Source organism: Pelobates fuscus, chromosome 4 (assembly GCF_036172605.1).
Source record: "Pelobates fuscus isolate aPelFus1 chromosome 4, aPelFus1.pri, whole genome shotgun sequence".
Classification (NCBI taxonomy): Eukaryota; Metazoa; Chordata; class Amphibia; order Anura; family Pelobatidae; genus Pelobates; species Pelobates fuscus.
In genome coordinates, this window is record NC_086320.1 from 344,905,872 (window position 1) to 344,930,823 (window position 24,952).

The following is a 24,952-nucleotide window of genomic DNA, read 5'->3' on the forward strand; positions in this document are numbered from 1 at the left end:
GGCTAGCAAGGGTGGCAACGGGGCTATTGTCCCTCTGGCCACTAGCATGGGAGAGCTGACAGGTAGTCATGGGTAGCAAACTCAAACAATCTCCTGAAATTTTTTTTAAAAAGTGCTAGGATGTCTTTTGGTAGAGTATATAGATATAATATATATATCAACAGCCGTACACAACCTTTTCATCTCAAACTCACTCACACTACTAGCACTAACAGAGACCTGGCTTTCCCCCTCTGATAGTGCTACTCCTGCCTCTTTGTGTTTTGGTGTTCTACAATTCTCCCACACTCCCAGACCCAACAACTGTAAAGGAGGTGGTGTAGGCCCCCCTCTCCCTACCCCCTTCAGTCATCCTAGGCTATTTATTGAGCACTTTTCTTCCTGGCTACCTCACTTCCTCTCCTCTAGCACTCCTTCCCTTATGCTTGGGGATTTCAATATCCCAATCAACAACCCCAACTGCACTGATGCATCTCATCTACTCTGTAACCTCCTCCTTTGGCCTCACGCAGTGGTCTAATTCAGCACCCATACAGCGGGAAACACTCTGCCTTCACCAACCTCTGTACCACCTGTAATCTCTCCAGTAATCATTTTCCTCTATCTGACCACCATCTTCTGACTTTTGACATCAGCATACCCAGTACCCAACTGACACCACCTTCGGCACATCAGTTTTACAGAAATCTCCAATGTCTTGACCTAGAGCACTTCTCAACTAACTTCCAAACTCTTTTACCTATCTCAAACCTCACCTGCCCTAGCTCTGCAATCTCCAATTCCACCCTCTCCTCTCAACTATGCATCATGGCACCTTATATACTTCAACTCAGCAAGCACCTCCAACTACAACCTTGGCATACCAAGCTGACTCGATACCTCCAAAATGTTCCAGAACTGCTGAACGCTCCTGGAGAAAGTCTCACTCCGCATCTGACTTTCTCCACTTTAAATTTATACTGCGCTCTTACAGCTTGGCTATTTCCTCTGCAAAAGTAAATTACTTCAGTACCCTCATAACCACACTCTCCTGCGAACCCAAACGAAAGTTTCACACTTTTAACTCTCTTCTTTGCCCTGTTGTTTCTCCTCCTCCTACCAACTTAACCGCCACAAACTTTGCAGCTCACTTCACTGACAAGATCTCTACAATCAGGGAAGAGATCTGTCATCTCTCTCCTTCCCCTTACAATACTTCCCCAACCTCACTCCCTCTGCTGTTCCACGTTCATTCACACCTGCTACAGCGGAAAAGGTTTCTGATCTGCTCCGGTCCTCCCGCACAACCACCTGCTCCCTTGATCCTATTCCCTCGCATCTCATCCGTACTCTGTCTCCTTCTTTTGCTTTGCCTCTTAATAAAATTCTCAATCTCTCCCTCTCCTCTGGCATATTTCCATTACCCTTCAAACATGCAACTGTAACCCCAATTCTAAAAAAGCCCAACCTTGACCCTAACTTGTCCAACTACTGCCCTATCTCGCTACTGCCTTTTGCATCCAAGATCCTTGAAAGACTTGTGTATATAAGATTGACAGACTTCCTCGAGTCCAATTCTCTGCTCGACCCACTTCAGTCTGGTTTCCACGTTCAGCACTCTGTGGAAATGGCTCTGACCAAAGTATCAAACGATCTACTCGCTGCAAAATCTCATGGTCACTCCTCTACCCTAATTTTCTTTGACCTTTCTGCTGCTTTTGATACTGCTGATAATCAACAGCTTCTTCTCATCCTCCGTAATCTCGGTCTATGAGATATTGCTCTTGTCTGGTGCTCCTCCTACCTCACCCAGTGCTCTTTTAGTGTTTCTTTCTCTGGCTCTGCCTCTTCCTCCCAACCTCTCTCTGTTGGTGTCCCCCAAGGTTCAGTCCTTGGTCTCCTACTGTTCTCGATCTATACTGCCTCTCAAAAATTGTGCGTGCATCCGCCCCTACTTAACACCAGATGCCACTGTACCCTCTCGCCTTGACTACTGTAATCCGCTTCTCAGTGGTCTTACTTACTCCCAACCTGCCCTATAATGAGGCGAGGCTCAGTTTCCTGTCCTCTCGCACCTACCACGCCTCACCCCTCTGTCAGTCCCAGCATTGGCTTCCCATAAGAGATAGGACTCAATATAAATTTCTGGTTCTTGCTTTCAAATCTCTACATAATGCTGCTCCCACCTATCTATCATCCCTAATACACAACTTTGTCCCATCTAGGCCCCTACGCTCTGCTGAAGACCTGCATCTATCCTCTGTTCATACTCCCACCAAGACTTCTCTAGGACTGCAGCGTTCCAGTGGAACTCCCTTCCCTTTTCCGTTAGATGCTCACCCAGTCTCCAGTCCTTCAAAAAAAATCATTAAAAACTCACTTTTTCACAAAAGTATTTCAATTAAACTGTTAATGGCTTAAAAAAAAAACCACAATAAGTCTTCATCGAATACTATGCTACCAATCTACTTTCCTAAAACCTTCCCTTACCTTTTGTGTCACTTTACCCAACACGTTCTAGCATGTAAGCGCATTTAACAGAGGGCTCAACGCTTCTGTTTCTGTGTGTCAAACTTGTCTGGTTACAATTACATGTTTGTTAGTCCACCCATTGTGAAGCGCTGCGGAATTTGTTGGCACTATATAAATATAATAATAATAATATTTGTATTTTATTATTTTTGCACTCGTTTTTATTAGATTTTAATGAGTAATTTATAAAACGTGAAAAATATGGGTTTATATCCATCGTGGAATGGCTATTTACCTCTCAATGAGTAAGAAAGTTACAGATCAGATTGCTTGAACATTATGTTTTCAGAACAGTCTTTAACCCCTTAAGGACACATGAAATGTGTGACATGCCATGATTCCCTTTTATTCCAGAAGTTTGGTCCTTAAGGGGTTAAAGGATGTAATGGTACATGCCTTTTGGATTATAAAGGAATTGTGAGCAGTGCTGCAACACGTCTGCAGCATTCCATTAGTGCGTTAGGAAATGTACCTTGGTGTTCAGAACAAACGCAGGAATTGATGCTTTGAGGAAAGCTCTAACTGTGAATGATAATTGCTGCTTGGACTGGCCACTAATTGAAGCCTTAGTGGATGGATGACTTTCCCAGGGCAGAAGTAAGAAAAGGCTGAAAGACTGTCTTTAGGGCAACAATGGGAATTGCAGGGACCTGTGAGATCAGACTGTAAAGGGCATCCTGTAGAAAACGATTTATAATTAATATCATTGAATGTCCGCAAAAAAAAAAATCCAGCCACAATTGTTCAAAGCTAGTGTGAACTAGTGAAGAATAATTGGAGCGCGTTATATAACAGTGTAATAAGTCTAGCTGGTTATTAAAGGGCACTCTATGCAACAGTTTTTAGAATACTCTGTATGTTTCCTAGATTATCCGGGTGCCATCTGCAGTGTAATACCAAACTGATTAGAAGCAGAGTAACAGAAAATAAGGAAATACAATACTGTACACTTCGATGGGGATTATTTATCTAGCTGGTAATTCGGGAGAATTGACTAGAAAATTGCACATTTTACATGTAGCTGGGCTGGAACAAATGTTGAATTGAAGGTGTCTTTTTTCCTAATTCTTTTTTTCTGACATACATTTGCATTTTTTTTTATCATTCATAACAATTACCATAACAGTAAAAAAAAAACAAAAAAACTGTTCATTTGTAATGTAATTACTTTTTTTCCACTTTTCCTTCTCCGCAAAACATAATAATAAACTAGGCCGCAGTTCATTCGGTTTTTAATACATTGTGTAAAACAGTGGTTCCCATCCCAGTCCCCAAGACAACCAAAAACTGTCCAGGTTTTGGTCGTCATCCCCGTTAGAACATAAATGGAAAATGACAAAATCCCAGACTGTATATTGTTGACAGCTTAACGCACTGTAACCTCGGTTATATTAACCTACACATTAAAGTCAACATATGTTGGTGTCAGAGAAGACAATTTTAGCCTAAAGCCCAAAGTGTCTATTTGTGAACAGTTGAATTGACGACAAAGATTTAAAAATGCCAGAGTTAATTGAAAGACACGTATTTCTAAAGAGTCACTCAGATGACATGCTCGTCACATTCCTTCCAGCAAAGAGCAAGGACACATTGGCGAGGGGGTGTAGGGCGTCACACAGTCTACCTTAGTGAATGGTGACGGGGGGGGGGGGGGGGGGGCAATGGAACCTGGCAACCATTAACCAATCACGCACCTCACATGGATCAGGGGTACAAGGGATGGCAAGCAGGTCTGTCCATGTCAAAGCATGGATCGTAATGAAACAGACTTACTCCCTGCTGTTTTATATGTTTATTCCTCTGCCTTGTTAGGTTTGCACAAATTATTGTATAGTAAAATAATGGTAAATGTATTGAAGGCTCTTGATCTTTATGCAGACAAGAAATGTAATTGCTGCATCAGTATTTGTCAAATAATGTGACTCGAAATAGTGTTATTGTTTCAAATAAATGTATTATCAGTTTTAAAGAAAAATTAAATATTAATGTATTTCCCCCCCCCACCAAATTTAATGACTTGGTTACAATTTAACACATGAATTGTCATAATAAGTCTTGTAGCAAGAATCACTCAAAGGTAACATTTACGATGCACCAAGGTTGCTGGAAGGGAATTATGGGTAATGTAGTAGAGCAGCTGCAATGCTAGCTTTGGAAGTATGTTCCATGTCATTCAGTTTGCAATTCAAAAGAGATTAGTCAGTAGAAACCCTATGTCCAAAAGGTCAAAGACAAACAATTGTTACCAGAAGCAACACGCTGAGGGGCAGGGCAGGGCATATCAAATATTGCAGGTAAAGACGTAGATGTGGAGTACCATAAACCAGGAAGAGCACTGCAGAGTTTTATCCGCAAAACAGGGAATTAAGGATTTGCTAAACAAATTGCAAAACTGAGACCAAAGTAGAGATGGATTTCTTTTATAAAAAGTGCAGATTTAATTATCCGATTATCGTCTGTACTGTGTAGTTAATAAGTCCCACTCGTCAAGAACCATAGCAAAAATCTGTGTATATATATGCTACATTCCTATCTGGGTAATGAAGCATGCATCTCTCGCTCTCTTTAATACTATCTTCCTTCCCTTTTCATTTTCCTCTTATTCACGGCAAATACTTTATCTAATTTAAATTTCTTGTACAACATTGCTTCACAAAAAGCCCATCAAGATGCCGCACTCTGCTTTTTATTAGCAGCCGAATTTGCTTCCTATGTCAGTCTGTTTTAATTCACTGGGTGTTAAGATTGTTCTAATTCTCTACTAATTGGTGCCTTCGTTCTTTGCAAGGCTATTACAGTGCATTTTAATCGTCTTTTATTTTCTTCTTGACTAAATTCTAATTTTATTGCAGCCTTTTTTCTACCACTCCCCCATTCCTGACCATTTGTAAGCCGAAATTCTGTCTCACTTTTTGTATCTTTAAGGAAGAAAATGAACTAATATACATGCACAAGAAAATGTCCAGGTAAAAATAGCCGATCTGGAGAAATTATCTAAATCAGCTATGCTTCCAGTTTGGCTACTTTGGTCTGAAATTTGAAATTCACTTTGAATTCTCATATTACTGAATAACCAAGTGAGATAGACTTATATGATACAAATGCAGCTGATTTACAGACAGACATACAGGCACACAGCCAAAGCCAGATATAAGTAGTCAGACAGGTAGACAGAAAGACAGTCGGACACATAGATCATTGCGATCAATGTTTTTGTTGTTACTAGAATATAATTAGTTACTAACATATTTGCTATGTATTACTATTTTTGATTTTCAGTTTAGCCCTGATATATTATTATTATTATTATTGCTGATCTCTCTGTATTCTGACAAGCTGTCTGACACTTCTTTCTTTCCATATAAAAGCAGACAGAATAGCGATTGGATCACAGTTTTGAAAGGCTGATGGCTGATGAAATACTCAGATTAATGTGTTGAGTTTATAATCTGCTTTCAAGTGTAAAACAATTCATTTCATTGTGAAATACCGTTCCCTTGTAGCTGCTGTCCCACACTTAATTTAAACAAATAGGCTGAGCACAAAACATAAAGGGCTACTATCACGTCCCAAATAACATATACTTATTGGATTTAGAATAAGATTGTATCTCTACATTGTGCTAGCGGTTTTCCTAGCAAATGTATAGGTCCAAAATTGTTTTTTCTGCTAGCTGTCAGTCAATGACTCATTGGGCCGAGGCATTGGTTGAAAAGGGAGAGCAGAAAAGATCACCTACAGGCAGTGGCGTAGCGTGGGTTGTCAGCACCCGGGGCAAGGCAAGTAATTTGCGCCCCCTAACCCGTGGATTTTTAGACACACACACTAACAGACACACACACTAACAGACACACACACACACACACTAACACACACACACACACACACTAACACACACACACACACTAGCAGACACACACACACACACACACTAACAGACACACACACACACACACACTAACAGACACACACACACACTAACAGACACACACACACTAACACACACACACACACACACTAACAGACACATACACACACACTAACAGACACACACACACACATACACACACTAACAGACACATACACACACTAACAGACACATACACACACACACACACACACTAACAGACATACACACACACACTCACATTTTTAACACATATTTTTTTTTTTTAAATGTAACCCCCCCCCAGCATCCTTACCTTTGGAAATGCTCGGGGGGGGGGGGGGGGTTCTCTTCCTCCCTGGTTTTTTTTGCCGCCCCCTGGAAAATGCCGCCCAAGGCAAATGCCTTGTTTGCCTCGCGGCTAATACGCCCCTGGCGCCCCCCCAGATGTTGCGCCCGGTGCGGCCGCCCCCCCCTGCACCCCCCACGCTACGCCTCTGCCTACAGGAAGTCCCTGTGCTCTCCTCCCATAGCAACCACAGCACATGAGCTGCGGTTGCTATGGAAACTCCCTCGCCGGTGCTTTTAGCGCCCCCCCAGGGAGTCCAAACGCCATAACCACTAAAGTGAACTGTAGTGGTTATGATATCAGGAGAGCCCTAGCACCCCCCATTTTAAGTCATTGACCCATTTTCTAATGGATCGTCATTTTACCTATGGTCCACTGGGCACAGCCTCCCCGCCTCTTCTCTACTGGTCTAAGAGCTGGAAATTCTCTGCCAGAGCAAAGCTCGGGGGTGCTGGGCTTAGCTCGTTGGCTGATGTCAGCCTCAGCGAAAGAGTTGGCCATGCACTGCAAGTCAGGAGAGCTAACAGAATCTTCTATCAGTAGCTTCAGCTATTGAGAGTGGAAGAGAAGAGGTGGGGAGCGACCCAGCTGTGTGAGTCACAGAATGTGTGACTAGGGCTATCTAACTCCTAAATGGCAATGAATTGATAGTGCAGGGGCATGATCTATACACCAAAACTGCTTCACTACGCTAAAGATGTTTTGGTGCTTAGTGTATCTTTAAAGGGAAACTATAGTGACCCCAGACTACTTCAGCTCATTGAAGTGGTCTGAGTGCAGTATCCCTGTCCCCTTTAGTCCTACAATGTAAATCATTGCAGTTTTTGAGAAACTGCAATAATTACATTGCAGGACTAAGACTGCATCTAGTGGCTAGCAATCAGGCACTTCCTGATCGCTAACATACTTTGGTCCACTACATAACGCTAGACGTCCTTACGCTCTGCATGAGAACATCTATCAACAGGAAATCACCATAGGAAAGCATTGAGGCAATGCTTTCTTATAGGGGGGGGGCCTAATGCGCTCAACGCACATGCACATTAGCCTCCTACCCTGTTTGATGACGTTGGTTGAGACGAAACGCCGATCGCTGGAATCGGGCAAGTGACTAAAATATTTTTTTAATCCTTGAGCTGCCAGGGGGGACCAGAGTTCTTTATAGGGTAACGAATACAGATTTATATTCCTAACACTATAGAATCCCTTTTAAGTAACATCTTCAAAAAATAGCAATGTTTCAGATCAACGGGGCACTTAATTAGGCTCTATGGTGTTGGCATTAAACATTAGCATGACATGTTATATTGGATATCTTCTGGAGTGGAACCGAAAACAGTTTTCAAGCTCGTACTGATAGAGTCCAAAAACTAGTATAGATTAACAGTACATGCGAAAGAGAGCATTTAATTTGTGCACAGTGTGTTTCATGGCTTTAATTCTGCAAATTGTTATTGCACTTGGCATTCAAACACAGATATCCATTGGCTATACATTGTATGGTTCAATACCTGACAATCTGCTTAATGAATTAATGCATTATCCTTCGTAATACCTAACCAGCAGTCACACTACATAATCAATAGAAAATAGGTGATCAGATGCATCATGCAATATATATTTTTAACCAAAATTGAAACAAACAAAAAAAAAACCATATTGACGCCAAGTCCTACTGATTACTTACCAATAATCAGTTATCTGTATTGAGAAATTCAACCATCTAATTTTACTTCATGTTATTTAAAATAAAACCGAGCAAAATAAAATGAAATAAATTGAAAAGATAATGTATCCGGCTCATAGAACACAATGTTTTTAAGTTGGTAAATGCAATGCAATTTTATTAGTTTATTTTTCTCTGCAGGGGAAGATCTGTGGTTGATGCAAAATGAAACTGACTTTAATCACAATGAAAATCACATCACAAGCGGCATATACTGCCAGGCATTCACCTGGAAAAAAGATATCTGTGCTTCACACACAATACTTTATTTTATCTCTGGAATAACCTCTCTATTAGTTTATTACCAGATACCGTAGATTGGAACTCGTGGTGTCTTAACAAACCTCTAAAGGGGGGAACAATCATAAAAAATAACTTTGATATGTTGTAGGGTACATTGATATCTGTTACTTTGCAATGTTGAAAGCCAATTTAATTTAATATTTTTTTAATAGTTTTATTGTCAGCAGCTTATTATAAGACTTGTGCTCAGTCAGACAATTTGATTCAGCCAAAAGATTTCTTTCCAAAAAAAAAATAAAAAAAAATTCAGGACAGGCAAATATCAGCCATATGTCGGTTCAGCTGGGCAGAATTTTTGTTATCGAAAACCTGGTTTGGGAAATGCATCAGACAAACCAAAAGGGGCAATCAGTGCACTGCAAAACATCAAGTGAGAAAAAGTACCCAATAGAGAGAAAAGGAGGAGGAGCAATAAAAATAATCTACCTTTGTTAAATATATAATATAGAAATATATTTATTTCTCCACCATTTCTTCGTTCTTTTGGTCATTTTCTCTGTGATTACAATCAACATTGAATGACTGTCGACTAGCCACCAATCATCTTTTTTTGCCATCAATTACGTGTTTTTGTTGGCGCCTTGACGAAATTCTGAATCAGAAATCAAATTGAAAATGCTCGCCCATTGCATGTTTGGTTTGGTTTGTAATTCGGCTACATTTTGGCTTGAAGTTCAGGTACTCAGGTGATCAGGTGACTGGATACAACAAATCTCCAAGTCTACTTATTATCTGTATCATGGTTATTTAACCCCTTAGTGACCAGACAGATTTTTAATTTTCTTACCGTTAAGGTCCAGGGCTGTTTTTACATTTCTGCTGTGTTTGGTTTAGCTGTAATTTTCCTCTTACTCATTTACTGTACCCACACATATTAAATACTGTTTTTTCGCCATTAAATGGTCTTTCTAAAGATACCATTATTTTCATCATATCATATAATTTAGTATAAATGTTTTTTTAAAATGTGATGAAAAATACACTTTTTCTAAATTTACCCCCAAAATCTGTTACGCATCTACAACCGCCAAAACTACCAATGCTAAATAGTTTTTAAATTTTGTCCTGAGTTTATAAATACCCAATGTTAACACGTACTTATTCTCATTCCTGGGCTACCATACGCTTTCAAAGGCAACATTGCAAATCTGGCAAATTTCTATGTAAAAAACAAAACAGAAAATCAAGCATTATTTTTGACCCTGTAACTTTCAAAAACAACATAAAACCTGTACATTGGGGGTACTGATATACTCAGGAGACTTCGCAGAACACAAATATTTGTGTTTTAAAACAGTAAAACGTATCACAACAATGACATCATCAGTGAAAGTGCCATTTGTGTGTGAAAAATATCATTGCTGTTTTGAAACACTAACATTTGTGTTCAGCGAAGTTACCCGACTAAAACAGTACCCCCCATGTACAGGTTTTAGGGTGTCATGGAAAGTTACAGGGTTAAATACAGTGCTAGCAGATTAAATTATCTGGACTTTTGGCCTGGGTTGTCAGGCAGGTCCCTCAAATTGCAATCAATGAAATTACTTAATTAGGTAAAATATTACATAAATACGTACATAGAATTTAAATATATACATATTTATATATTTGAAGTCTACCTGTATATTTATGAAATTATTTATGTAATTATGTATACTGTATGGATATATATATATATACACGTTTCGTATTTTATTTATTTATATATATATTTTTTAACATTTTATTATTTTTATTTACTTATTTATAATTATTATTTATAATTAGTTATTATATATATATTATATAGATATGTGTGTACTTTAATTACAAGTGTATTTTTATATTAAATTATGTATATATTAATAAAAAAAAATACACTTAGTGTGACATTATATATATATGATATATATACATATACAGGACATACTTGAAAATGAGTGAAATCTCAATGTATCCATCCTGGTAAAATATTTTATAAAGAAATAATACATTTATATTATTTATCTATTTTTTAAAAAATTTTATTAACATTTTTTTTTTTTTTTACAGCAGCAGGGAGACTGCCTGTCAGTACTAGGTACGTCTGCGGTCCCTAAGGACCATTTTTTGTCGGACGTACCTAGTATGTCCATGGTCCTTAACGGGTTAAAAGAACACTCCAAGCACCATAACAACTACAATGGGCTTTAGTGTTTAACCCCTTAAGGACACATGACATGTGTGACATGTCATGATTTCCTTTTATTCCAGAAGTTTGGTCCTTAAGGGGTTAAAGGGACTCTCTAGGCACCCAGACCACTTCACGTCAATTATGTGGTCGGGGTGCCATGTCTCCCCTGCTTTTAAACCCTGCAGCTGAAAACATTGCCGATCTGTGGGCACAGCAATGTTTTCATTGCACGGTTAACCTGCCTCTAGTGGCTATCATACTGACAGCCATGAGAGCCACTTCCATGAAATAAGAGAGTAAAGCAATTTCAATCAGATGGTCTCTAAGAAGCATTAGTGCTCAGAACATATGAAATGCTAAATATACTGTCAGGGTTTTTCACTTAATTTCATATTTTGCCAAATTAAATCAGAACGGACAAACTGAGACAAAAATTGCTGCGTCTGCAATTATTATCCAACTCAGCCATAATCATAATGCGGCTTTTATTGCATCAGTTGTTCCTTTCAGGTTTAATTTGCCAAAATTAGTATTTTAGTGAATAACGCTGTGTATATTAAATGAAAAAATTTAATGCAATGTTTTAGAATTACTATTTTTTGCCTTTATTAATTTTTTTCGGCCCTTTGCTAGGATTTTTAAATTTGATGCCAGGCTATTTCATGAAGGCTCCTAGGAAGCTTTTGATCATTTAGTCATGATTCACGGCCCTCGTGTGACTCGCTGCTTTTCCATGGCCATTACCAGACTGGCTATTTTTACTGCTAGTAACAGCATGTTCTATATTTAGCTTATTTAACTCAGTGATTGATCTTCTTGGAAAAAAATCTATACTCAGTCACTGTCTACGCATAATGTTAACAGACCTATCAATAGAGGGACGTTTCTTGTTTGATATATGTTTACAGCAATTACTAGGCTTATCATTAAAAATAAATAGTTGTAAAAAAAAAGGGACAAAAGAGATATATACAGCTTTGTATAAAAAAAAAAAATTCTCAACAGCTCTCCCTTAGCCTGCAGTAAATTCCCTTTTTAAAGTGTAAAGTGAAACTGGCTCTTATTGAATAGGGTAAGGTTGAAAAGTGGAGATACAACATTATGGCACACAATATAGGCATGGAGAGATAACCAAGGCAGACAATGGAACATTGAGATGAACACAGACAAAATGAGACATGGGGAGAGACACACAAGGGAGATATGGGGAGGGACACACGCAAGAGGGCATGGAGATGGACAGACCTGAGTGGCATAAAGAAGAGCACACGATAAGGGCATGAAGAGAGACACACACTGTCACACTGTTACTTCTCTTAGCTTTCTCAGTAGCTTTGTTCATGACGTTTAGGATGAAAACTACTGCCAAGTGCTGAATTATGTAACCGAAATTCACACTAGTCAGCAATGTTTGGTATACGCTCAGCACTCGATGGATGTAATGGATGGTGTAGGATTGGCTGATATGTTTTAGTTTCGTGGTTCGTGTGCTCTTCAAAAGAAGAATATCACTACTACTATTATTATTATTTTTATTGGTATTTATATAGCGCCAACGTACGAGAGAGCCAGAGACAGATGTGTGACATAGAAGTTACTTTGTGAGGCCATAAGCGTTTCTAAACAGATGGGTTTTGAGAAGGGATCTGCATGGGCAAAAAATTGGGTTCGGTTCGGCACTACCGTAATTCAGGACTTCAGCAATTCGGGACTTCTGTTCGGTCCGGGATTTCAGAAATTCGTGACTTCGGCTTTTTGGTTTGGTTTGGCACTTCTGAAATTCAGGACTTCAGCAATCTGGAACTTCGGCAATTCCCTAACCCAACGCCTAACCCTACCCTAGGGGTAGGGTTGGGTGTAGGGTTGGGTGTAGGGTTAGGGGTAGAGTTAGGGTTAGGGTTGGGGGTAGAGTTAGGAGTAAGGTTAGCGGTAGGGGTAGAGTTAGGGGTAGGGTTAGGGTTAGATTCCTGTCATTATTCCCATAATTTTCCCTCCCTCTCCGGCACTTCGGCACTTCCGAAATTCCGCGGTTCGGTACGGCATCCAAATGTCCGAATTGCTGAAATTCGTCTGAATTCACATTTGGAATGAAACGAATTGCACATCTCTAGTTTTGAGGGATTTCTTAAACGATTGAAAACTAGGGGAGAGTATTTTTATATTCTTCTTCTTTTTATTTATTGCATTGGTTTTAATGCATGATCTACATCAAGCATTAGAAATTACAATAAATGTAAAAATAAAAAAATAATAAAAATAGTAAGTAATGATGGGGGGGGGGGGGTCTTGCTTGAAGTTTATGCAAAGGGTGACTGAAGCCCTGGGGCTGTCCATGCTCTTATCCTGTCTAATTATTTCATACTGATATCCGTCCTCATTGCAGATGTCTTGCCAAAGTTTATTGTAAACCTGAGCTGCCTTATACTATAAATCTCAGTCATATTTTTTCATTTCAAGGTTTATCATAACCTGGAGGAGCTTGCTCCCATAATATCTTCAGCTAACTGACAGATTGCAATCCATACTGTGATATGTTTCATTAGGGCTGCCTTTGTTGGGCACTGCTACTATACAGTGTTATACTGGATATACAGGAAACTGTGCAAGACAGGTTTACAGATTTTGACATGTAGGAGCAAGAGTCATGAGGGTCCTTCTGTGAACAAGTTAAAATAGTGAGGTCTTTTGATATCTCCAGGCAAAACCTTGTATAATTTCTTACCAACTGAGGATCATCATGATCATAATAATGCTAATCATTGCATTACCTTTAAATTATCTTCTTATTTCAGATGTTTGTATTGTTTAAGTGGTTTGGTGTGGTTTAAGGACCCGCCAGTTCCCTTTATTCTAACATTCCATAATACTTTAGTTTATTCCTACATCTATGGGGCAGTGTCTCACTGATCAGTATTAGTGATTGATCTTACTTTAACAGACACCTAGATCCTTATGAGGACTTGATCTGGAACATACTTTATTAGGGAGTTAAAGTGGCGTAGTATGTATAACTTGTTTTCTCAAATGGCTTCAAAATCTATTCCATATATCACAACTCACTGGCCTTTTCAGTAAGGTCTGCAGCTAGGTTAGGCAATCTACGGTTGTGGACTACATCTACCATAATGTCCTTACAGCCATAATATGGGCAAAGCACCAGGAGAGATGTAGTAGAAAATTGCAGGGTACCATAGGTTGTCTACCCCTGGTCTAGAGTGTATTGATTCAAGTTATGGGTCTATTCACATTTGTAATTTTGGTTGTTTCTCTGTAGTCCTTGACACCACTTCTCAGTGATCCATGATTCATTTATTCTCCGGGTATTATGAATTTCATAAAGTCCAAGTTTAAAATTTTGATGATATTTATCAATAACAATATTTTCAATTACAGCCTACAAGAGCCTTGATAGTTAGTTTCTCTGCATGTCTGTTAATCGTGATTTTGCTGGGTTATTCTGATAAGTGGAGATTGTATAATAGTTTTTATTATTTTATTTTTTTTCTTTGCATTTCTGAGGATTTCCCTTTTGGAGATCAACCCTGTCTTTCATTTCATGTGCAATCGCAGTTATGTTGGCTATAGTCTAGAGGTCTAGGCTGGTTATTACCCCCTACGTAATGTTTAGCTGTCCTTTAGTTGGCATTCTTAGTAATTATCGGTGTGTATGTTGGGTGTGTGTGTTAGACCGGACTATTTCCTCCCTAAAACTTAGTCTTTTATACTATCAAAACTATTGAATGGCATTTGAAGGGCATGACTTTGTCTAATTAGAATTAGCCACGCTCCTCTGTTGATTAATACCCATTGACTCTTACATTTCTGCTCTCTCTGGCCTGCTATTCTTACAGATCGTTCTTCAAAGTACATTGTTTCAAACAGCTCAGTTTGGTTATTATTCCATAAAGCTGACATCCACCTCTGTCCCTTCCATTACATGTTTAGCTTAGGTGTTACCTTTTAGTTAATTATACAATGGGGTGGTCAGGAAGAAGGAAATATATTTCCATACTTATGATAATATGCTTTTCTTTATCAATGACCACAGCAGTATTATGTCCCCACCAGACAAGATGATCAATAAACATCCCATGCTATGCACGTCAGAGTTTTAGTTTGTTACTTGGTCTATTTCTGTACCGTGGAGGGTATCCATTAATTCAAGCTGCCATGGTTATTGATCAGAAAAACTAGATTTGAATAAAGAAAGTATGGAAACAATTTTTGGAGTATTATATCTGAAATACTAAAAAAAAAAATACAAAAGATTATAGCATTTTGTGAAATTAGTCAACTTCACTTTGCGAGTTTTTAACAAAAGCCCTATTTACTGCAATTTAAAATGATTTTATATCATTCAGAAGCTCAGAAGATAATGTCACCTGTTACTGTATATTTCAACTGTTTTCTAAAAATACCAGTTATATGATATCCGGAAGAGTGGTGCTTTTTCCTATATGATCAAACTATGTAAGTCTATTTTTTTTTTTTTTTGTACTGTAAAGTCAATACAAAATAAGTGGAGCACTTTCAAATAATAAAAAATTGTAGCAATGCATGTACGTCAAGAACACTGCCAACAATTTACTCCGCAAAAGAATAAAAGACAGCCCCAATCTTGTTTCTGTATGTTCAACTACAACATGTAAAAGCACAGAACATAAAGCATATAATAGATCTATTACATCTAATCACCAGTGAAATTTGTATTATATGGACAATGTGTCTGAAGAGTTACACGTTACGTTCGTTTCTGTGTTCATTGCACTTGGGATTTGCATTACAAACATCGACAAACCTAATTGTGACCATTTACAATCCTTTTATCATGTATGTTGTTACCGGTGTTTTCTGTGTTGATACATAGATATTAGGTTTATTACTTGATAGCACTCCACTTATTTTGTATTTATTTTTTAGCGTATTAGATGGGAATAGTTACCGAAAGTATTTTATTTAACCATAGTGTTGATTTCGGTCTCTTGTGTCATCGCAATTTATTATTTTTATTTCATTTTTCTCTTCTGACAGTTTTCCAATAGTGCAGTTTTACAATAGTGCAGTATGTTTAAATATCTCAGTGTTCAAGTGCATAAGAGAAGTAAAAAAAAAAAGAAATCTTTAACCATGTCAGGAACCTATTTGTAATATCTATTTATTTTTTCAGATATCGGTACATTTTCTGTTTTCTTTTATTTTCTGATCTTTGATATCCCATATTACACAGTGTTTTCCTTGGTTGTACCTTAGGTTTTCTATAAAAACAAATTATACCTTATGTTTTATATTTTGTTTTGTATATTTTGTATATTTTTTTGTTTTGTTTTATATATGAATATTCTTGCGTGAAAAATCCGAAAATATGAAAATGAAAAAAAAATCAATGTTTAACAGAAAATGTATCGAGATTTTTTTAATTCCTAAATTGTTAAATTCCTGCCCCCTCACATATGATATGGATACATATCATAAGGCTATGGTTCTGAAAAGGTTTATTTTGATAGCTCTTTATTGCGCGTTAGCATTTACAAAGGATACGTAGCCTTTTTGGGAACTAATTTTGGGACTAGTTACACCATATCCCATTCCAGCGTCACCCAATGCTACTGCCATAAGCAACATAATCACTATAGCTCTTCACCTACTGTTCCCCTGTGTAATAAATGTTTTGTTAGAATGAAATGTTTGTGTGGTTCAATATTGTATAGCACTGCGGAATATACTTGGACTATATGAATAATTGTAATTATATCGCTTAGTATAGTGCCTATTCTGCCAAGGGTGTTTGGGAGCAGTCTACCAATTTTTTTGTCAAGTTTGTGGCCTCTGTATGCCGCAATAACCCTGGATTTATCAAATCGATCTCCATATATAGCCAGTTAGTTAGACTGTAATAGTCATATCAGTTTTAACTTTTAGTATGGGCCCTGTGTGTTCAAATATGACTCATTCCTCTAAAAGAGTCCATTGTACAGCGCTACGGAATTTGCTGGAGCTATATAAATAATAAAATAATAATAATACGTTTTATTTGTACTGTAAAAGTCCATTTTCTATATAACCGTCAATAACTATTTTGGCACATGGCAACAAAGCCCAAACACATAAGATAGTGAACTCTAGAAGACAAATACATTCTTTAAATTTCTATTAAACCCATGAACTGTTGCCTTGTTAGTTGTACAGGTGGCTAGATCTACTCTTTTTATAATGGGATATAACTTTAGAAACATCATACAAACTTGGTCTACAGGTGATGTAACTCTACAACAGCTCGGGATCTTCTTTCTAGACCTGTCTCTTGTGGGGAATATTGAATTTAAACATTATACGGCCAATCACATATCAGAGGATATTGCTTCAATCCGTTCATCAAGTATATCTCCGTTCTAGTACCCTTCCACTATCAAAACCAGTGAAGGAGTAATGTATTATGGGTCAAGCTAGCTGGGCTTAATATATTGCACACATTCCTAATCATCAAAAATACCATTTCCCCTAGATTGCCAATTATATCACTAATGTTCAAATACTTCTTATATGTCTACAATCCACAGAGTATGGAGCTGGACCTACCCCGGAGGGTGCACGGAGTCCGTTTTCGCACACAAACCGCTGTAACAAATATTGCAGAATGTCCTAAATTCTTTAGTATCTTTAGTATCTGGACATACTGGAGTATTACTGATTCTGTTCTAGTTTGCCAGGCTTCGAGGTACAAACAGGCTCATGTCCACATAAATGAATCAACATTTATAAGTCATAGCCTGCATAGTTATGTAAATGATATTCCTAATGTATGTCAAATGAACTCATTGTATAATATTGCTCCATAATGTATCAGGCAATGTTTTTTTTTCCCCTCTTCCCTTCTGTACCCCACCCCCCTTTTTTTCTCCTGAAAAATGAATAAAAATTGTCAAATTCAAAAAATAAATGAATCAACATATATTCTGTATTCAAATGCAGAAAGAAAAGTCCTGCGCTCAACTCCCATCACTACTGGGCGGCTGCAATGACTACAGTTCACATCAGCCCCAATACATAGTAAAAACCAAAGAAAAACATGTTACTTGCGCTCTATCCTTTATCCCTCTGTATTTTTAAAACAAATGGAGGTCTTTTAGTTACCTCCAATGGCCATGAGAGGATTGAGCCCACCTGCCACAATTTGTCATAAATAATCCTGTGTCTTCTCACATGCAGTTATGATGAGGTCACTGTATGGGCCAATGTTAACCTTGTTGTTCAAAAAAATATCTTCAGTCTCAATCAGCCTTGTGAACACTTTTTTGACACTCTATAAACCACAAGTCTTAGCTGGTCCTACAGCTGTAGCTGTAGGTGACTTATTGCATAAAATATAATATAGTGTGTAAGTAGTAAAAACAAAATGTCCTCCGGCAAGAGTACATTTGTGGTAAATTGATATTCCCGATTTCCAGCTTTTGTGAAACTTCAACTATCGGTCGTGGGAATTTTAGTTAACGTGAAAAAAATTCTGCCTTGACAGCGGGTGAAGGGTCAAGGTTTCCCTGGACTGAATAAGGAAGGGAAAAACATGACTGCTGCCCAGGAAAGGGGGGATGGATTAAAGGGGATACATATGTAGCGAGTAGGGTACTGGTATATATGGGAGCCTGGGGGGTGGGCCCTGGCCACTCAGCAGGTAGTAACAGATCTAACAGGAGCTTTTCTTCAATCTCCTACCTTCCTACACCTCCTGAGAGTTTAAAAAAAAAAAAATAAATAATAAGAATAGAAAAGAAGTTTTTACTGACCTTAACAAATTTATCTACTCACCTTTCCAAGTGAGGAGCTATGGCAGCGGTGTCCAAGGATTCCCTGGTGGAGATGCTGCAGGCATACATGGCGGCGAATGGCTCTGGGTCGTTGGATGAAGTGATGGCCGGCCTGCAGGGTGGCAGCGACGTTGCAGCAGTGGCGGAGCCCGAGGAGAGGCAAGATGGCGGTAGGAGGCCTAGGCGATCCAGACCTCCTACGCGCCTTTCCCCCAGCCCGGTGCGGCGAAGCAGCGGGAGACCGAGAGTGACCGGGGCGAGCGGAGTGAGCGGAGCGGCTGGAGGTGTCCCCTTATCTACCCGGGCTGCAGGAGGGCCGCTGCGGCGGGAACTGGAGGCTGTTCGGCGGGATCAAGATGGCGGCGGACGAGGTGCGAGGTCGAGGAGTCCGGCTTCTTTTCCGGCCCAGCCGGATATGACGTCTGAGCGAGCCCGACGCGCGGGAAGAGTGACGTCAGCAGAAGCGCCGCGGGGCGCGTACGTGACGTCTGTGCGCCGGAGCGTGCAGACGTCACAGGCCCCGCCATCTTGGAACCGGGCAAACCGGTCCGGAGAGTCGGGCAGCCGGGAGGCTGGCCTGGAAAGTGCCCAGGATTCGTGGAGGGACGGCGGCCGGGCTGCCGGTCGGCCCAGCACATCGGGTGATGGCGGCCATGGCGGTGGTCGGCCGGAAGCAGCGGAGGATGGCGGCCTGTGGAGAGGCCGGCTGGATCTAGAGGAGGAACCGGCCATGGGAGGAGAAGACAGTGCAGAGGAGCAGGAGGAACAGCTGGAGGACCGTGTGCCTGGCAGCCTTCCTGTGTCTGGTGAGTCAGCCTGCGCAGGCGCATGGGGTAGCCTGGGTGCCGGTATAGGGTCCAGGGAGTCGCAAGGCGAAGTTTTGCGCTTGCTTAGGGCTCTAGTGGCAGGGTTACCAGGGGCAACGCAAGGGGCAGTAGCGCCTGCGCTAGGGCCCGCGCCAGCAGCTCCAATGTGCGCTTTTCGCCCCAGCATACCCGGGTGTGAGTTGTCTCCGCTGGGCATGCATGTCCCCAGTGAGACGCGCGAGAAGATAGTGCGTGGTGAATTTGTGGATTTGTTATCCCTGGTTCCGCCAGACAAGGATTCCGTAGATAGGCCTCGAAGGGGGGAGCCGGGGGAAGGGGACAAGGGCAAGCAGCTCCCGAGGACTTTCGGGAACTGGTTGCAGGGGTTTGCGGTTTTCGCCAGCGTCTTGTCCAGGCGGTTTCCGGAAAGGGCCCCTTCATTATTTGGATACCTAGATCTCATTTGGGGGGCTTACAAAATTTACGGCGGGCAATGCTGGTTTCGTTATGACCAGCAATTTCGGCAGAAAATGGCGGTGTGCCCCGGGTTGGACTTCGGGGTGCAGGACGGCAGCCTCTGGCTGCTTCTCATGACTCCCAGCCGGCCGGCGCCCTTTCAGGGCGCAGCCGGTGGCCAGACAGGGACACCGGCTGGTCCCAAACGAGGGGTTTGCTGGCTCTTCAATGAGAGCCATTGCAGGTGGTATAGTTCCTGCCGTTTTAGACACGAGTGTTCTCACTGTGGAGGAGCGCATCCTGCAGCGCGCTGTTTCAAAAAGGGAAAACAGGCTCCTCCAAAAGGTGGGGCGGACGCCACACCTAAAGGCCTGGACCCCGGTGAGCGGGGAAAGGATGGCGCCGTGGCTCGCGCGGTATCCTAAGCGGCGGGAGGCGTTGCTGTTGGCGGACGGGTTTTCGTCGGGGTTTTGGGTTCCGTTTGTTCCCTCGGCGGAGCCGCGTTTTGCTAACAACTTGCGCTCGGTTCAGGGTAGGGAAGGGATGTTGCGGGAAAAACTGGAAAAAGAGGTATGTTTGGGGAGGATGGCGGGGCCGTTTGCCCGCTTGCCATTTGAGAATCTCCGGGTGTCGCCGTTGGGTTTGGTTCCCAAAAAAGAGGAGGGAGCTTACCGCATGATTCATCATTTATCATATCCAGCAGGTGAGTCTGTTAACGACGGCATTGATAAGGAGTTCAGCCGCGTCCGGTACGCGTCGTTCGACAGGGTGTTGGAATTGGTCAGGGACGCCGGGGTTGGAGCCTGGTTAGCGAAGTCCGACATTGAATCGGCTTTCCGCTTGTTGCCAGTTCACCCGGAGTGTCATCACCTCCTCGGTTGCCACTTCGAGGGTAGTTACTACTATGACATGTGTCTGCCGATGGGGTGTGCGATTTCCTGCTCCTATTTCGAGTCTTTTGCGTCGTTTCTGGAATGGGTGGTCATTCAGGTTTCGGGTTTCGGTTCAGTTACACATTATTTGGATGATTTTTTGTTTGTAGGGAAACGGGGGACAGGGGTATGTGGGGACCTTCTGCGCGTTTTTCGTGAGGTGGCAGCTGATTTTGGCATCCCGGTCGCGGAACAGAAGACGGAGGGCCCGGCAGAGGTGCTGTCGTTCCTGGGGGTGGAAATTGATTCCACCAACATGATTTTTCGGTTGCCGGAAGCCAAGGTCGCTTTGCTGTTTTGTTGGATCGACCTAGTCAAAGGAGCGCATAAAGTACAGTTGCGACAGATGCAGGTGCTGCTGGGTCACCTGGCATTCGCATGTCGGGTTTTGCCGATGGGTCGGGCGTTTTGTCGCCGGCTCTCTTTGGCGACGGTGGGGATTCGGGAGCCGTATCATTTTATACGGGTTACGAGAAAGCTTAAGGCGGACTTGCAGGTGTGGAGTTCTTTCCTGGAGAAGTACAACGGCCGATCGTGTTGGTTGCGAGCGGCGGTTGGTAACTCGGTGTTGGAACTCTTCACGGATGCGTCCGGCTCCCTCGGTTTTGGGGCATACTTCCGGGGCCGGTGGTGTGCGGAGGCCTGGCCGGACAACTGGCAGGGTAAGGATCTTATGCGCAACCTGACCTTCCTGGAGCTCTTCCCGATTGTAGTTGCAATGGAGTTATGGGGTCACGATTTACGGGACCGAACGGTTGATTTCCACACGGACAACATGAGTGTTGTACATGTGATAAATCGTGCAACGTCGGCTTCGCCGCCGGTGCTGGTGTTGCTGAGGCGATTGGTCCTGTTGAGTTTGCAGCATAATGTGTGGGTTAGGGCGTGTCATGTTCCGGGAGTGTTTAATGTTGTGGCTGATGCGCTTTCTCGGTTCCAGTGGCAGCGTTTCCGAGAGGCGGCACCAGAGGCGGAGCAGGTGGGGCAGCCTTGCCCGCAGTCTTTATGGGAGCTCGGTTCCGAAGATTGATGGGGTTGGTGACGGAGTCGTTGTCAGCATCATCGTGGAATTCCTACCGGGCAGTGTGGTCCAAGTGGCTTGGGTTGGTTCCGGGGGAAGGTAGCCTGGCGTCGGACTCGGGGCGCTTTGAGGTAACCTTACTGTTTTTGGAGCAATTGTTGGAGGAAGGGCGGTCATGTGCTGCAGCGGAGAAGGCCATGTCGGCCCTGTCCTTCTTGTTTCGGTTCCTGGGTTGGAAGGATATGACCAGGGAATTTAGTATTCAGAGAGCCCTGCGTGGGTGGCGTCGGAGGAGGGTCCCGGATCAGAGGAGGCCTATCTCGGTGCAGCTTCTGTGGGAACTCCTGGCGGCGCTGCGGCGGGTGTGTAGCTCAGAGTACGAGGCGTTGTTGTTCGGGGTCGCTTTTGCTCTGTGTTTTTTTGGGGCGTTGCGGATCGGAGAGGTGGTGGCCGCCAGTCGTCGGGTGGCGCCGCCGCTGTTGGTGTCGGATGTGCGGTGGGCGGTCAAGGGGCTGGACATTCGGATCCGTAAGTCCAAGACGGATCAAAGAGGTGAAGGAGCGTGGGTACGTATTGATGCAGCGGGCGGAGAGTATTGCCCAGTGCTCCTGTTTCGGAGATTCTTGCTGGTCCGCCCTTCGGGCGGGGGTGCGCTGCTGGTGCATCAGGATGGGTCTCCTATGACGCGATATCAATTTAGCAAGATCTTGCGTGAATCCCTGGTGGCGAGCGGGAGGAGCCCGCAAGGGTACTCGGCCCATTCCTTCCGGATTGGGGCAGCCACACAGGCTAGTGGGATGGGATTTTCTCCGGCGGAGGTGCGGGAATTGGGGCGGTGGAGTTCAGGTAGGTTTCAGCTGTATGTCCGGCCGCACCTCTTATAGGGTTTTAATGTCGGGGTGAGTAACAGTTTCTTCCCGTTCAGTTTTTTCTGTTTGTTTATTCTAGGTTCTCGCTCACGTTACGTATGGATACTAGGGCATTCTTAAATCTATTGGGCAGCGAGGCGGGCGGATGAGCGCCCTTATGGCCGCAACCTGGGGTTTTCATATGAGCAAGTACGGGTCCGATGGAGGGGCATTCGCGGGTTGTCGTGGAGCCAGGTGTACCCAGAGTGTCGTTTTCTGAGCAGGTTTGTTCCCAGTTCGGTGATGTTGGTCATCCATGCAGGGGGAAATGACCTGGGGCGGGTCCGGACAGTGGATCTCATACACGATATGAAGGACGATCTCGCCCGTTGCATGGCACTGTTTCGGGATGTAACGTTGGTGTGGTCCGAGGTGATCCCGAGGCCCTGCTGGCAGCTGTTGCCTTATGCAAAAGGGCTGGAGCGCAGCAGGCGCAAGTTGAATGTGGCGGTTTCGAGATTTGTTCGTCAGCTTGGGGGCATCGTAGTCCGGCATGTGGAGTTGGAGGGGGATAACAGCGCACTGATGCGATCCGATGGGGTACACTTAAGCTTGATTGGTTTGGATATTTTCAACGTGGGAATGCAGGGTGGGATTGAGAAGGCGCTGGCGGCGGGGGGCGCGATGCCGGGCGAGAGGGTAGGGGGCCGGCATCGCGGTGGCGGAATACCTGGCCAGCGCATGGGAAGGCAAGTGCCAAGTCGGATTGGGGAGTCGCAGCATGCTTGGGCTGAAGGCGGAAGGCAGGCTGCTTTGGACTCTGGAAAAAGGATGTGAGATCTGTCTGATGGATGAATCACCCCATCAGCTGACAGTTGGTTTAATGCTGGTCAAAATGTTCAATAAAGCTGTGGCCGTTGCCCTTATCCATTATACAGGTGTTGTGTGTTTATTGGGCAACGTAGGGGTTGTGGGTCTGCAGTCAAGGTTTCCCTGGACTGAATAAGGAAGGGAAAAACATGACTGCTGCCCAGGAAAGGGGGGATGGATTAAAGGGGATACATATGTAGCGAGTAGGGTACTGGTATATATGGGAGCCTGGGGGGTGGGCCCTGGCCACTCAGCAGGTAGTAACAGATCTAACAGGAGCTTTCCCACCCTCCCTCCCTAGGATTGTGCCTTTTGGTAGAAAAGTGGCGGTGGTGGTGGTGTCTTTTTTCTTTGTGTCTGGTTGTCTCTGTTTTTGTTTTGTCACAGCGGAATACCTGGCCAGCGCATGGGAAGGCAAGTGCCAAGTCGGATTGGGGAGTCGCAGCATGCTTGGGCTGAAGGCGGAAGGCAGGCTGCTTTGGACTCTGGAAAAAGGATGTGAGATCTGTCTGATGGATGAATCACCCCATCAGCTGACAGTTGGTTTAATGCTGGTCAAAATGTTCAATAAAGCTGTGGCCGTTGCCCTTATCCATTATACAGGTGTTGTGTGTTTATTGGGCAACGTAGGGGTTGTGGGTCTGCAGTCATGTGATTTTTAGTTTAAAAACAACAACAAAGAGAGTAGAGAGCTATCTTTTGGCATTATCTATTCTAGAGTATCATGACAGGACATAACGGTAAGAGTTGCATGCAGGTATGTGTTCTAGATCACCTTCACCTTTGTCTACATTCTAGAATGGGTGAGACCCTTCCAACTAGCGATCATGGTCTAGTCGAGAGGACAAAATATTTAATTTCCTCTTCCGCATTTATCTTTTGCATTCACTCATGGGCAGTGGAATATGATGTCATATCCATGTGCCCTGGTCTTTTATATACTGATGTTACTGAAGAAGGGAAAGAGTTAAGTGCCAGTAGAAGCACAAATCTCCTGCTCCTCTTATTAGAATACCAGATATTGTTTTAGACGCGGGATACAAAGCAACCAAACAAAGTTCAAGGAGAAATTATGTTTATTCCAAGTCAGGCTGCAGCAGTGTAAACCTAAGATAATTGGGCTGACAGGCTGTGTGAAAAAAGAAAGCGCTAAAGCAATTTAAAACAATTAAGCAGTGCACATTCTTATAATCTTTTGTGTTATTCCATTCATATGTATGCTTCATTAAAGGGCACATTTTTTATTTTTAATTATGAGACATATTAATCATGAATATGTTACATCAAATA

The 24,952-nt window shown here is 42.5% G+C and overlaps 1 protein-coding gene across 2 annotated transcripts in view; it reads left to right on the top strand.

The window, feature by feature from the left end:
• The window catches only part of ST8SIA6 (ST8 alpha-N-acetyl-neuraminide alpha-2,8-sialyltransferase 6), a 115,820-nt gene that overhangs the window by 51,718 nt on the left and 39,150 nt on the right, over nucleotides 1-24,952 (top strand). The gene's annotated exons all lie outside the window — the stretch shown is intronic.